This window comes from Saccopteryx bilineata, chromosome 3 (assembly GCF_036850765.1).
Source record: "Saccopteryx bilineata isolate mSacBil1 chromosome 3, mSacBil1_pri_phased_curated, whole genome shotgun sequence".
In the NCBI taxonomy this organism is placed as follows: domain Eukaryota; kingdom Metazoa; phylum Chordata; class Mammalia; order Chiroptera; family Emballonuridae; genus Saccopteryx; species Saccopteryx bilineata.
Window position 1 is genome coordinate 287,367,012 of NC_089492.1, and position 12,793 is coordinate 287,379,804.

Sequence of the window (12,793 nt, forward strand, 5' to 3'; positions counted from 1 at the left end):
TGGGTCCCACCAGATGCTAGCTTCCGGTCCAGTGAACAGTGAGGCCAGCTGGATTGCCATGGCAGTGGGAACTGGACCCAAGTCACCAGAGGATGGAGAGTGAAGTCACAGTGGTGGCTTCTCCAGGTCTTGGACCATGGGGCACACCCATGGATGGCCTCTAGTGAGTCTGGGATAGCCCGTTAGCAGGCCCTGCATTCAACAGCTCACTAAACCCACTGTGGCCCTGGCCTTTCTCCTGCTGGTGTCTGTGCTCTGTGTCGCTGAGCCCTGAGGGCTCCAGCTCTCAGTCCCGCTGATTTTCCCATGGTGCCCCAGTCTAATGCTTAAGAGAAATCCACGCAAGTCTGCGAGGTGAGACTGAATGTCACTGGCTTCCTCCTCCGATCCCAGTAACTAAACCAAACCTCCAGGGTCCTTGAGGTGATGGGCCCGCCGGTGTTTTTGACTCCGGCCAAGGACAGGAGCTGGTGTGACGACGCCCCCCACTCCCAGCCTCCTCGTGCCCCCTGCTGCTCCCCTTCCAGCCAGTGCCCAGGGGCCTCCCCACCCCTGCCCACCTGCTCCAGACCCCATCTTTTGCTCTGTCTTGCCTATCTCCATGCCTTCTAGTGTTGGACGGGAGAGGAGCCGTTTCTTTTCTGACCACTTTATGAAAGTTGGAAGGCCCCTGAGAGAGGCCTGGGTTTCCTGGGTTTCAGACTTTAACCTTAGCCCTGACTCACTCAGCTGATAGGCCCTCCTCCGGGCCAAGCCAGTCTGCTTCTCCAAGCTAGAGAGCAAAGTGGGCCGCCCGGCCCCCTCTTGAACAAATTGGGTTCCTGTAGGAATTGTTCAATTTCTCCTCAGAGCTCAGAGGGCCTACCTCAGAGAGGGTCCCTTTGTAACACACCCTGGACTGACCGCGCCCAGGCCCACTTGGCCACAGACTCCCCTGGGCTCTGCAGCCTGGAGGAGCCGGGAGGAGCCAGAGCGGGTGTGGGCTGAAGTGGGGCCCATGGAATGCCTGGAATGCCAGCTGCAGGGACAGACAGACTCAGATCCCTCACAGGAGCTTTGACCCACACAGCACTGGCAATCACTTCCCAGCCAAAGTCTTCACATTTTTTTCCCTGTCTTAGGCGGAAGTCAGGAATGTCTGCCTTCTCCCCACCGCCAATTGATTCAGGGTCCTGAACTTTTAAATTAAAGGGACCCCTCCTCTCCTGAGTTATCATCTAAAAAACCTGTTACTTTGAGTTCAGGTAAAAATTATTTGCAAGGAACCTCTTTTGCTTTTCGTTTTGCCATAGCAACAAGAAAAGTGGTCCTGCTCAGATGGAGTTCACCTGTAAATGGTCCTGGATAATACAGTGTGTCCGTAAAGTCATGGTGCACTTTTGACCGGTCACAGGAAAGCAACAAAAGACGATAGAAATGTGAAATCTGCACCAAATAAAAGGAAAACTCTCCCAGTTTCATACCTATTCAGTGCAGTTCGATGTGGGCTCACGCACAGATTTCTTAGGGCTCCTTAGGTAGCTATCCCGTATAGCCTCTACAGACTCGACACTGACTGATGACCTACCAGAACGGGGTTTCTCCACCAAACTGCTGGTTTCCTTCAACTGCTTATCCCACCTAGTAATGTTATTCCTATGTGGTGACGCTTCGTTATAAACGCGCCGATATTCACGTTGCACTTTGGTCACGGATTCGAATTTAGCGAGCCACAGAACACACTGAACTTTCCTCTGTACCGTCCACATCTCAACTGGCATGGCCATGGGCTCCTCTGCTGTATACATGGTGTTACGTCATCATCTGCGCGTGCGTACATGCTGCCACATCATCCTACAGAAACTGGGAGGGTTTTCCTTTTATTTGGTGCAGATTTCACATTTCTATTGTCTTTTGTTGCTTCCCTGTGACCGGTCGGAAGTGCACCATGACTTTACGGACACACTATAAATAAGGAAACAGGAACAGCGGTCTTCAGTCCAGATCTTTGATAAAATCGATGTCTGTGGCAGTTCAATTTACTTCTGCAGTCTTTAGAGCAGATACGGAGGGTGCATGGGGTCATCTCTCTGACTGGTAGAGGTAGTGTACATGAACATATCTAGCTTTTTATCTTGTTAGAACAAGGAGATGAGAGAAGCAGTGTTGGCTTCACAGGTTTAGAGAACAGATTGAGACAAAGAGGGGCTACCTCCCCCCCCCCCACACACACACACACATGGGCCATGACTTTGGGAAGTTCAAGTACTTTGAGGATATCCATACGCATGGCAGAGTGCACTTCTGACTTTAGGAATGTATGGGCTGACTGTAGTCAGGAGCCTGTGGGCTGGAGAGAGGAATCCAGGATTTCATAGGTAGACTTGATTTGAAAGCAGGTGGGGTTGGTTGGATGCAAATTTTATGTTCTGAGGGAAAGTATTTGATCTTCTTGACGGTGAGACAAAGCAGGGTTTTAAAATGTTTGATTTAAAATACGTGTGTACATATATATGTAATAAGCTCTGTGGATCAGACCATCAAATTCCTGGTTTCGTTATGGTTCTGTAATTTCACAAGATGTTACCACAGCTGGGGAAGGGAGGCTGGGTAAAGGATACACGGGATCTGTCTGTACATTTTTTCTTTTTGTAATTTCCTGTAATATATTCTTTCAAAATAGAAAGTTGAGGCCCATGTATTTCAATTTGACTAGATGCTGGGTGGTACCCTGGATTGGCTCCTGGAACAGAAAAAGGACGTGAGTAGAAAAAATGGTAGAACCCAAAAAGGCCTTCAGTTAAAAGTCACATGCCAACGTTAATTTCTTAGTTTTGACAAAGGTACAATGGCTGCTCTGGAAGATGTTCACATTGTAAGAAACTGGGGGGGGGGCATGTGGGGGGTCTCTGTACTATCCTTTTCAGCTCTTCTGTAAATCTAATAATATTTCAAAATATAAAAGTTATTAGATACAAAAGAGTGTGTGGGTATGTGTGTGTGTGTATTCTCAACTGATGGTCATTGGAACCAATTCTAACGCCAATAGGAATGCCCAGTCTGGGGTGTGGTGAAGAAGGAAACTTTACTAAGTGCAAACAGCTTGAGGTGATACAGCTCCGCTGTGAAGACAGCACTGCCCTCCGGGGAGGCTGCCCCTGGCCAGGCGGCTTGGGGCCAGGCCCCTCCTCAGCTGGGCAGCTCTGCTCTGCCCTGCACTTGTTGGCTCTGTGGCACTGGCTTATTCCCACCAGATGGCCTTGGATGTTTCAGCTCCAGCCTTCAGCCTCAGCAGAGGAACCTTCGTGGAAAGTGCGCTCTCTGAGCCAGAAGAGAGCTGCCTTATATAGACAGAAGTCCTAGCTTCTGGTTCCCGATTGGTCAGAGCTGTGCGGTTCTGATAGGATGGGAAAGCCTCAGTCCTATTGGTTGAAATAGGATCCCAGGAACTTCTTTATAAGGAAGGGCTGGCTCAACTGGCAGGAGCACAGTGTAGACAGGCAGTTCAGTGGTGTCTTCTCCATGAACTACACTTTCTGCCAGAGGCCCCTGTGCAAAATGGCTGCTAGGCTCTATTTTTTTTTTTTTTTTTTTTTTTTTAGTTCAGCCATCCAGAACCCTTTTTAGTAGATGTCTTTTATTCCCTCATGGTTCACAGTATTATATTTGAACAGATCTAGGCACCCAGTGTCCTAAAAAATATATTTTCTTTAGATGAGACATCAGAGGATGCCTCTGAGGTGGGTCTGTAAGAGCCGTTTTGGCAAATGAGCTGTGCTATCATTTGACTCCCTTGTTTGGCTAACCTCCAAAGAACTCTACAGAGCGGTTAAAACCCAGTAGGGACCCTTGAGCCCTTTCCTCCATGTGCTAGGGAGAATTTATTGTAATACGACCCCATTTTCCAGATCAGAGACTGAGGTGCAGACAAAAATGGAAATAATTAGATTGTGATTTCCTGGACTACTTAAACCCAGATTCTTACCTTTCTGTTTCCCAAGCTTGTGCTTGCAAATGTACAAATAAACTGTAGCTGTTGTACATTTAAAGGGGTAAAAAATAAAAAAAAATTTTTAAAAAAGGAAATGACCTTTGCCACTCTTTTCTGGGCTGTCTTCAGGACCCGTGGTTAACTTGGCTGGGGAAATCCAGTCAAAACGAAAGTGCTGACTCAGCACTGAGTCTGTGTCTTGCACGTGAGGGTGTTTCCAGGATGCCCGAGGACTAGTGGGCAGTGGCTGTTTTTTGCTGCCCTGCATCCCTTCCTAGTAGCACCTGGCTGGACCTTGGGGGAACCACTCACTTCCACTGGATGCAGTCCGGGGTTTTGCCCTCCCCTGGCCACCTCTCCCCTCAACCCCAGGATCCACAGCCAAACATCAAGTCTTCGTCCAATTTTCAAAATGCATAGAATGTACAGATTATCCTGTCTCTAAATGAAGGACTTTTCAGAGTCATCCTTTCCTGTTGGAGTTCATTCCTGAAACATGGAACCCAGATAGGATAGAAGAGATGAAACTTTACAGAATTAATGAGGCATAGACACTGTTCCCCCATGTCATGGTCTAGAAGTTTCCATGAGGCTCAGACCAGAGGGGCAGGTGGTTGATTTGAAGCCCTTGTGATAAGTTGGTGACTTCTGGTGACATCACTGTGCCCTGGCCACTCTGGCCTTCTCACTCCCCCTCTGCTGGGCTCCAGCAGCAGAGCCGGCCTTGTGGGTGCACAACCCGAACGGACAACAAGAATCTAAGCTTCGCGGGCCTTGCCTTTGGGCTGTCGCCATTCTGAAATGTGTGGTGGTTTTTGAACAAGGGCCCCACATTTTCCTTTTGCACCAGCAGTTCTGTGAACTGTGTAGCTGCTTCTGCCTAACAGCCTCCCGCAGGCACGAGGTCTCTGTCCCACATCAAAGCTGGTAACCTGGTATGGGACGGGACTTGGTGCCCTCTTCCCAAGAGGGGCTGGTGCAGAGCAGGCGCTCCAGCAAAAGATGGTGCCCGACCGACCCAGAGGGACAGGGTGAGGGGGCCGAGTGGGACCAGACTTCTCCCTCCAGCTGAACCCAGGGCTGTCCCGGGTCCACACACAGACAGGGAGGGAACCTGTGTTGAATGCATGGGCTTCCTCCGGTGGTCACTAGAAACTGGTTCATCAGAATTCAGGGAGGGATTTGGTGGGTGTGAGCTGTATGTATCTGGGGATTGTGTAGTCTGCTAGGGCTGCCAATACAGAGGACCACAGACTGGGCAGCGTGAACAACACAGACCTGTTTTCTCACAGTCCTGGAGGCTGGAAGTCCAAGATCCAAGTATGGGCAGGGTTGGTTCTTTTGGAGGCCTCTCTCCTTGGCATGTAATTTTCCCTGTGTCTTCACATGGTCTTCCCTCTGCTTGTCTGTGTCCAAGTTCAGATTGGATTGGGTTCCACTCCAATCACCTCATCTTAATTATCTCTTTAAAGAGCCTAGTTCCAAACATGTCACATTTTGATGAACTGGGAGTTACTGTTTCAACATACGCATTTTGGGGGGTAGGGGGGTGAATCTGTACAATTCAGCCATTCACAGGGATTTTCCTGGATGCTTCGAACTCAACTGTTAACAGCTTGACAATATCTCCCTAGTCTGAAAAGCCAAGACATTGTCGACTCCAGGGTTTGTTCTCCGTCCACAGGAAGAGGCAGCGTAAGACCCGGCCGCCAGTAGAGTGTGGCTGTGGGCGGTTGCTGAAGGCCATGAGGCACGGGTTACTGATCGCTGGCGCTCAGATGCAGGAAGAGTGACTGCACGGAGGACAGGGGCCAGCTGTTCCCCACATCCTGCGGAGCCCTCGAGGGGAAATGAGTGTGAACCGAGGGTCTGGGTCAGAGGTGGGAAAAGACCTTCAGGCAGGTTGGGGTCGGATGGTCAAGGTCTTGAGAGCTAGGAGTGCTCCTGTCTGGAAACTTGTACTTGGTGTCCAGGAGGCAGTGCCGGGTTCATAATACTGGTTTCCCAACATCTGGGAGCTTTGTCAGCCTTATGGCTCTGACTCACCTGTCTAGGGTGGCTCCTGGGTATCCGTGCCCTGAGAAAGTGCCCCAGATGGGGCTGAGATAAAACAAGGTTGATCATCTGCTATAATTATTGAAGCTGGTGGATGGCTCCTGGTGGGTTCCTGTGCTTTTTTCAGTACCAAAAAGTTTAAAAAGAGAGAGATGGGGAGAAGGGAGGAAAGCTCCCAAGAGGTTCTGATGCCAACCCTAGTTAGGACAAAGGTGGGAGGGAGGAAGAGGAACCTGTCCCTGGATTTCCTCCAACACAGGTAGAGCAGTGCCTCCTGGTGGTGAGTTATCAGCACTACATATACCTTGCATGACCTGGAGTCCCCGGTGTGAACCTGAGACCTGGACAATGTGTGTCCTCCGGAGGGATGGCCAGATGGCCCTCGAGGCAGAAAGCAAGGGAAACCCTGGGAACGAGTTCTTCACCTTGGTTCTGTCACGGACCCCTCTGCCAGCCTAACGATGCCTGTGGACCCAGAGGATGAAGGCGAATTGACAAAGTGGCACTACTGTAGTATAATATAAGGTCTACCGGAAAATTCTGTCCATTTTTGGAATAAAACAAAATATAAATTTTTCTTAGCGTCAATAAACTTTATTAAATAATATAATTGCCATTATTATTAATGATTTCTTGCCAGCATGAGGGCAATTTGTATATCCCATTTTTGAAAAATGTTTTATCTTTTGATGTGAAAAATTGAACCAGTGCTTGTTGATACCGTCTTCATTTTTGAATTTTTTGCCCTTCAAAAAATTTTGTAAGGACAAAAGCAAGTGATAGTCAGAGGGTGCTAAGTCCGGGGAATATGGTGGATGCGACAGACATGCTTCTGTAGCATTTCTTCCTTGTTGAAATTCGTAAAAATTACAGTGGTGTAAATGAACTTTATCAGTAGCCATGGGTACACTATCGCTTCACACATAAGACTAACGTGAATCAACTTTGTTTTAGTTAATTTGCTATGTTAGTATGTATATATTAAGTGATAAAAATAGAGAGGCACACATGCGCCAAATAAACGTGCTTACATGTCAAAACTTGTTGTGATAGAAACGAACAGAACTTTCCGGTAGACCTTATGTAATCATCAGAATAGTTGATAAAACCAAATCTGTTTTAGAGTAGTACGCGTGCCCCTTATTAGCATATTACATAAGATCCAGCAGCAGCTGGTCTAATACGGACAATAATTTAAAAGCAATAATGAGCATGAGTGGCATTTTGAGAAATATGAAACATGACATGAAAATATCTGAATTCTATTGTTGGCAAAATCAGAGATACTGCTAAAAAGAAACCCCCAAAAAAACCTTAAAAAAGACCCTCCAGGACTTGTTGCTCACCTTCATAGGCCAAGGAGATGCTAGATTCCTGTGGAACATTGGTGAGAATCGATGTACCTGGTTGCCCTCTAGGTGCATGGCCTGCAGGTAAGAACCCCGCCTTAGGAAGGCGGTCAGGCCTGGCCTGTGGTGGTGCAGTGGATAAAGCGTCAACCTAGAATGCTGAGGTCACGTGTTTGAAACCCTGGGCTTTGCCCAGTCAAGGCACATAGGACAAGCAACTACTACAAGTTGATGCTTCCTGCTCCTCCCTCCCTTCTTTTTCTCTCTCTCCTTTCTCTAAAATCAATAAATTTTAAAAATCAAGGAAGGGAGGGAGGGAGGGAGGGAGGGAGGAAGGAAGGAAGGAAGGAAGGAAGGAAGGAAGGAAGGAAGGGAGGGAGGGAGGGAGGGAGGGAGGGAGGAAGGAAGGAAGGAAGGAAAAGGGAAGGGAAGGGAAGGGAAGGGAAGGGAAGGGAGGGAAGAAGGGAGGGAGGGAAGGAAGGGAGGGAGGGAAGGAAGGAAAGAAGGAAGGTTCTTGGGTGCCACAGCACTTCTCTCACCAGGGACTAAATGGCAGTTGTTTGGCTGTCCCATATTCCCATGATTTGTTCCACAAACGTTGATTGATGGCCCTACTGTATGAGCGACACTGTGCACAATGGGGACCATGTTCCTGTCCTTACCAAGAGTGCGTCCCACAGAGAGACAGATGATGAACAGTAGTACATAGAGCAGATTGAGTGTGCTCAGAATTTCAGTCACATGTTCCTATTGAATGTATTATGTAATATATAACATTTCCTGTACCATTGGTAATTCTTCCTATTGAAAGTTTTAATCCCATTTGCTTTAAAGCCAGGATTTTCAACCTAGTTTAGCCCTTGGTCCATTTTTATAAGACAAAAGAGATCTGAGATCCTCTGGTGAATTCTGAAGGGCTTCTGGGAAGGAGGGGTGCTCATGCCTCTCCAAACCCCTATTAAGACTAACTGCTTAGCCTGACTGGTGGTGGCGCAGTGGATAGAGCGTTGACCCAGGACACTGTGGTCCCTGGTTTGAAACCTTGAGGTCGCCGGCTAGAGAACAGGCTCACCAACTTGAGCGTGCTGTCACCAGCTTAAGCGCAGTTTCATCAACATGATCCCAAGTTCACTGACTTGAGCCCAGAGGTCGCTGGCTTGAGCCCAAGGTCTCTCGCTTGAGCAAGGGATCACTGGCTAGTCTTGAACCTCACCCCCCAGGTCAAGGCACGTATGAGAAGCAATCCATGAACAATTAAAGTGAAGCAACTACGAGTTGATGCTTCTCATTTCTCCTTCCTCCCTCTCTCTCTCTCATCAATTTAAAAAAGATGACAGCTTATTTATCACAGCATTATTCACAGTAGCCAAAAGGTGGAAACAACCCAGGTGTCCTATCACCAGATGAATGAGTAAACAAATACGCATACAGTGGAATGTCACTTGGCCGTAAAAGGAAATGAGTCCATAGATGCTGCATCGGGTGGATGAACCTCAGGACATGACGGTGCGTGAAGCAGGCCAGATGACACATTGAGTCCACGGATGTGAAATGTCCAGAGCAGACGAATCCTTGAAGACAGAAAGTATATTAGTGGTTGCCAGGGGCCGGGGAGAGGAGGCAGCAGGGAGTTATTGCTTAAGGGGTACAGAGTTTCTGTTTGGGGTGATGAAAAATTTTGGAAATAGTGGTGATTGGTTACACAATCTTGTGAATACTGCTGAATTATATGTTTTAAAATGGTCAGCATGGCAACTGTTTATGTTATATATATTTTATCGCCAAAAAAAAGTCACTGCTTGAAGACGTCTTTCTGGCTGGATCCAGTGACTCAGCCCCACCCCTGGGCACAGCAGTATCCAGCTCCCCTTGCTGACATCCCTCTCCACATTCTACCTCCAAAAACTCCCAAGTCTCGAGGTTTAACTGATTGCCTCCAAATTTCTGCCTCCAGATAGAATCTCCCCAGACGTCCAAACAGCCCCACTTGTCTAATAGGAACCTCACAGGACCTGAACTGAGCTCCCGTGGTTGCCTCCCCATAAGCCTAGTCCCTCAGTCAGGGAAGGGAGCAAAGGGAATGGGACATAAAAGGGAAGCCTGCTTGCTTCACTGGGGAATTACAGTTTAGACACACACACACACACACAGAGAGAGAGAGAGAGAGAGAGAGAGAGAGAGAGAAGCCTTGCCCTGCTACGGGATTAACGCCTGTCCCTCCTCCCATTAGGGAGGAAAGGCTGGCTTTTCACGCTCCCCAGGGGACAACCGCCACACCTCCACTAAAGAGCAGCTCGGCCCTTTCTCCTTTGAAATCTAGACTCTTGTGCCCACACTGACCTCACTGACTCCTGGCCCTTCAGTAAATCCCGTCATCTGTGACTCCGTAACGCAGCCATGACCCCTCACCTAGATGACGCGTCCGCCTGTATTTGGCAAGCCTCTGCTCACCCTCCCACGGCTCCTGTGTCACTCTGTGTAAAAGCTAAAGTCCTCATGTGGTTCCCCCCCACCACCCCACCACCTCTCTGCCCTCCTCTCCCACGCTGCCCCAGCCACGGTGGCTCCCAGCTGTTCCCTGACCACATGGGCCATCCTTCCCCTCAGGGCCTTTGCACATGCCATGAAAAATATAATAGAAAGATAACAAATGGGACACCTGTAGAGGGCACTGAGCGTGGATGGAGCTGGCAGGGCTGGAAGTTGCTCTAGGGGAACAGTGACTGAGTGGTGAGTGTGAAGGCCCAGGATGTTACTGTACACCCCTGTGGGCTGTACACTTAGGAGACACTAAATGTATAAAACAACATGAGGTTAAGTGAAGCTCAAGAGAAAATGATGCAATTATGCCTCACGGTAAACATGAGACGGATGAGGCTGCTGCCACATTACGCGGCATACTGTTTTACAGGAGACATTTTTTTTTATAAGGGAGGAGCACACTCTAAAATAACCATTCAAAGTGTGGGATAGTAAATATAGAAGCCAATAACACGGTCATTTATTATCATCATCACGTGTTACATACTGTATGTAATTACATGTGCTGTACTTTTTACAAGATTGGCAGTGCAGGAGGTTTGTTTATAGCAGCGTCACCGCAAGTCCAAGATCAAGGTTCCTGGAGAGAGTCCCACTTCCTGGCTTGTACCTTCATGCTGTGTCCTTGCAGGGCAGAGCGAGGGGGGAGCACTGCTGTTTCTTCCTCTTCTCACAGAGGCACCAGTCCCATCATAAGGGTTCCATCCTCATGGCCTCTTCTAGCCCTAAGTACTTTCTTTTTTAATATATATATATTTAATTTTATTTATTTAGTCTTCTTAAGTGAGAAGCAGGGTGGTAGAGAAACAGACTCCTGCATGTGCCTCGACCGAGATCCACTTGGCAAGCCCTCTACTGGAACAATGCTTTGCTCATCTGGGGCTGTTGCTCTGTTGCTCAGCAGTCGAGCTATTTAAGTGCCTGAGGCGAGGCCATGGAGCCATCCTCAGCGCCCAGGGCCAACTGGCTCCAACTGAGCCATGGCTGCTAGAGGGAGAGAGAGAGACAGACAGAGAAGGGAGAGGGGGAGGAATATAGGAGCATATATGGTTACCTCTCCTGTGTGCCCTGACCGGGAATCAAACCTGGGATATCCATACAGGCTGACTCTCTACCACTGAGCCAACCAGCCAGGGCTTCCTAACTACTTCCAAAGGCCCCACCTCCTAATACTATCACACTGAGCATTAGGGCTTCAACATAGAGATTTGAGGGGAGGGGAAATGACACAAACATTCACAGTCTATAGCAGGCCCTTAATTACATCTACAACATTCCCTCATAGAAGTACCTAGATTTGTGTTTGATTAAATAACCAGGGACAGCCTGACCAGGTGGTGGCGCAGTAGATAGAGCATCGGACTGAGATGCAGAGGACCCAGGTTTGAGACCCCAAGGTCACCAGCTTGAGCGCGGGCTCATCTAGTTTGAGCAAAAGCCCACCAGCTTGAACCCAAGGTTGCTGGCTCGAGCAAGGGGTTACTCAGTCTGCTGAAGGCCCACGGTCAAGGCACATATGAGAAAGCAATCAATGAACAACTAAGGTGTTGCAATGCGCAATGAAAAACTAACAATTGATGCTTCTCATCTCTCTCCGTTCCTGTCTGTCTGTCCCTGTCTGTCCCTCTCTCTGACTCACTCTCTGTCTCTGTAAAAAATAAATAAATAAATAAATAAATAAATAAATAAATAACCAGGGACAGAAATTTTGAGTTGGGGGATCTTTAGAATCCTGGCCACCAGACATGATTGGGGCAAAGATGCCGAACTAGAACCTAGTCTCACACTATATTGTAAGACATCTTTCCTTGTGGCAGTAGTGTACTCTAAGCCAGTCCTACTTGCAAAGTGAGTCCCTGAGTAGAGGTACAGAGGAAAATAGCCTTTGCCTTTAGTGGCTTGGCTTTGCTTTTCTTTAGTTGACCCAGTGACTGGGAGCTGTGGTGCAGTGGGCGCCCCAGGAGCTGGTGCAACGACAAAGCCCATGTCTTCGGGTGCGCAGCAAGCTGGGGCAAAGCCTCCAGAATCTGGAGTGGTGAGGGGGAAGGTTCCAGGCGACGGGGGAGAGTTTAAACACATCCCACTGAGACCTGTGGGCTTTTCTTGTAGGAAAAGACACCTACCAGGTGATGCTCCTGGAAGAGGGGACCCCGACTTCAGAAATATAGCTGGTCAGGCTTGTCCTGGTCTTTCATCCCAAATGGTCACACGAGCATGGCTCAGGGGTTGCACTGCCTCCCCTGGGATTGCTGGATGTGGAGGAATACGGAGAGGGACCCCCGTGGGTGGGGCTCCTCTTCCATGGCCTGGCCATTGCTCACTATGTTACCTGGGTGGAAAGGAGCGGGACAAGCACTACTCCCCTTTAAACAGGGAAATGAGAAAGGTGGCCGGCCCACACTTCTACAGACCACACGAGGAAAGTCCCTCTTCTGTTCTAGCTTTATGAATCACATGTATGGCTTGTTGGAGTTGACCTCAGAACATCACTTGGGGCACGTTCAATGTAGAGAGTCCCTTTTGCAATTGTCCGAGGAGGAGAATCTTGTGCCCATTTCTGGGGTGGGGGGAGGGAGGAAGGAGCAAACCAAAGTCCGTCTGCTCCTGGGGCCACTAGCCACAGTTATGGGGCCTCTCAGGGTCTGGGCCCTAGACATGCAGCCAGATAACTGGGGTGCAAGGGAGGCTGTCACACTGTGTCAGGACCTTGGACGTGGCCCCTTTGGACTTCGGACATGGAGCAGGAGACAGTTGCCAGCTGGCTTGGCGCAGAATGCCGGAGAAACAACTCAAGGTCAAAAGAAGACGCCATCTGAGTTTCTTACCAATTCCCCCACAAGGAAGGAGGGAGAGAAGGGGACCAAGAAGCCAAAAGTAA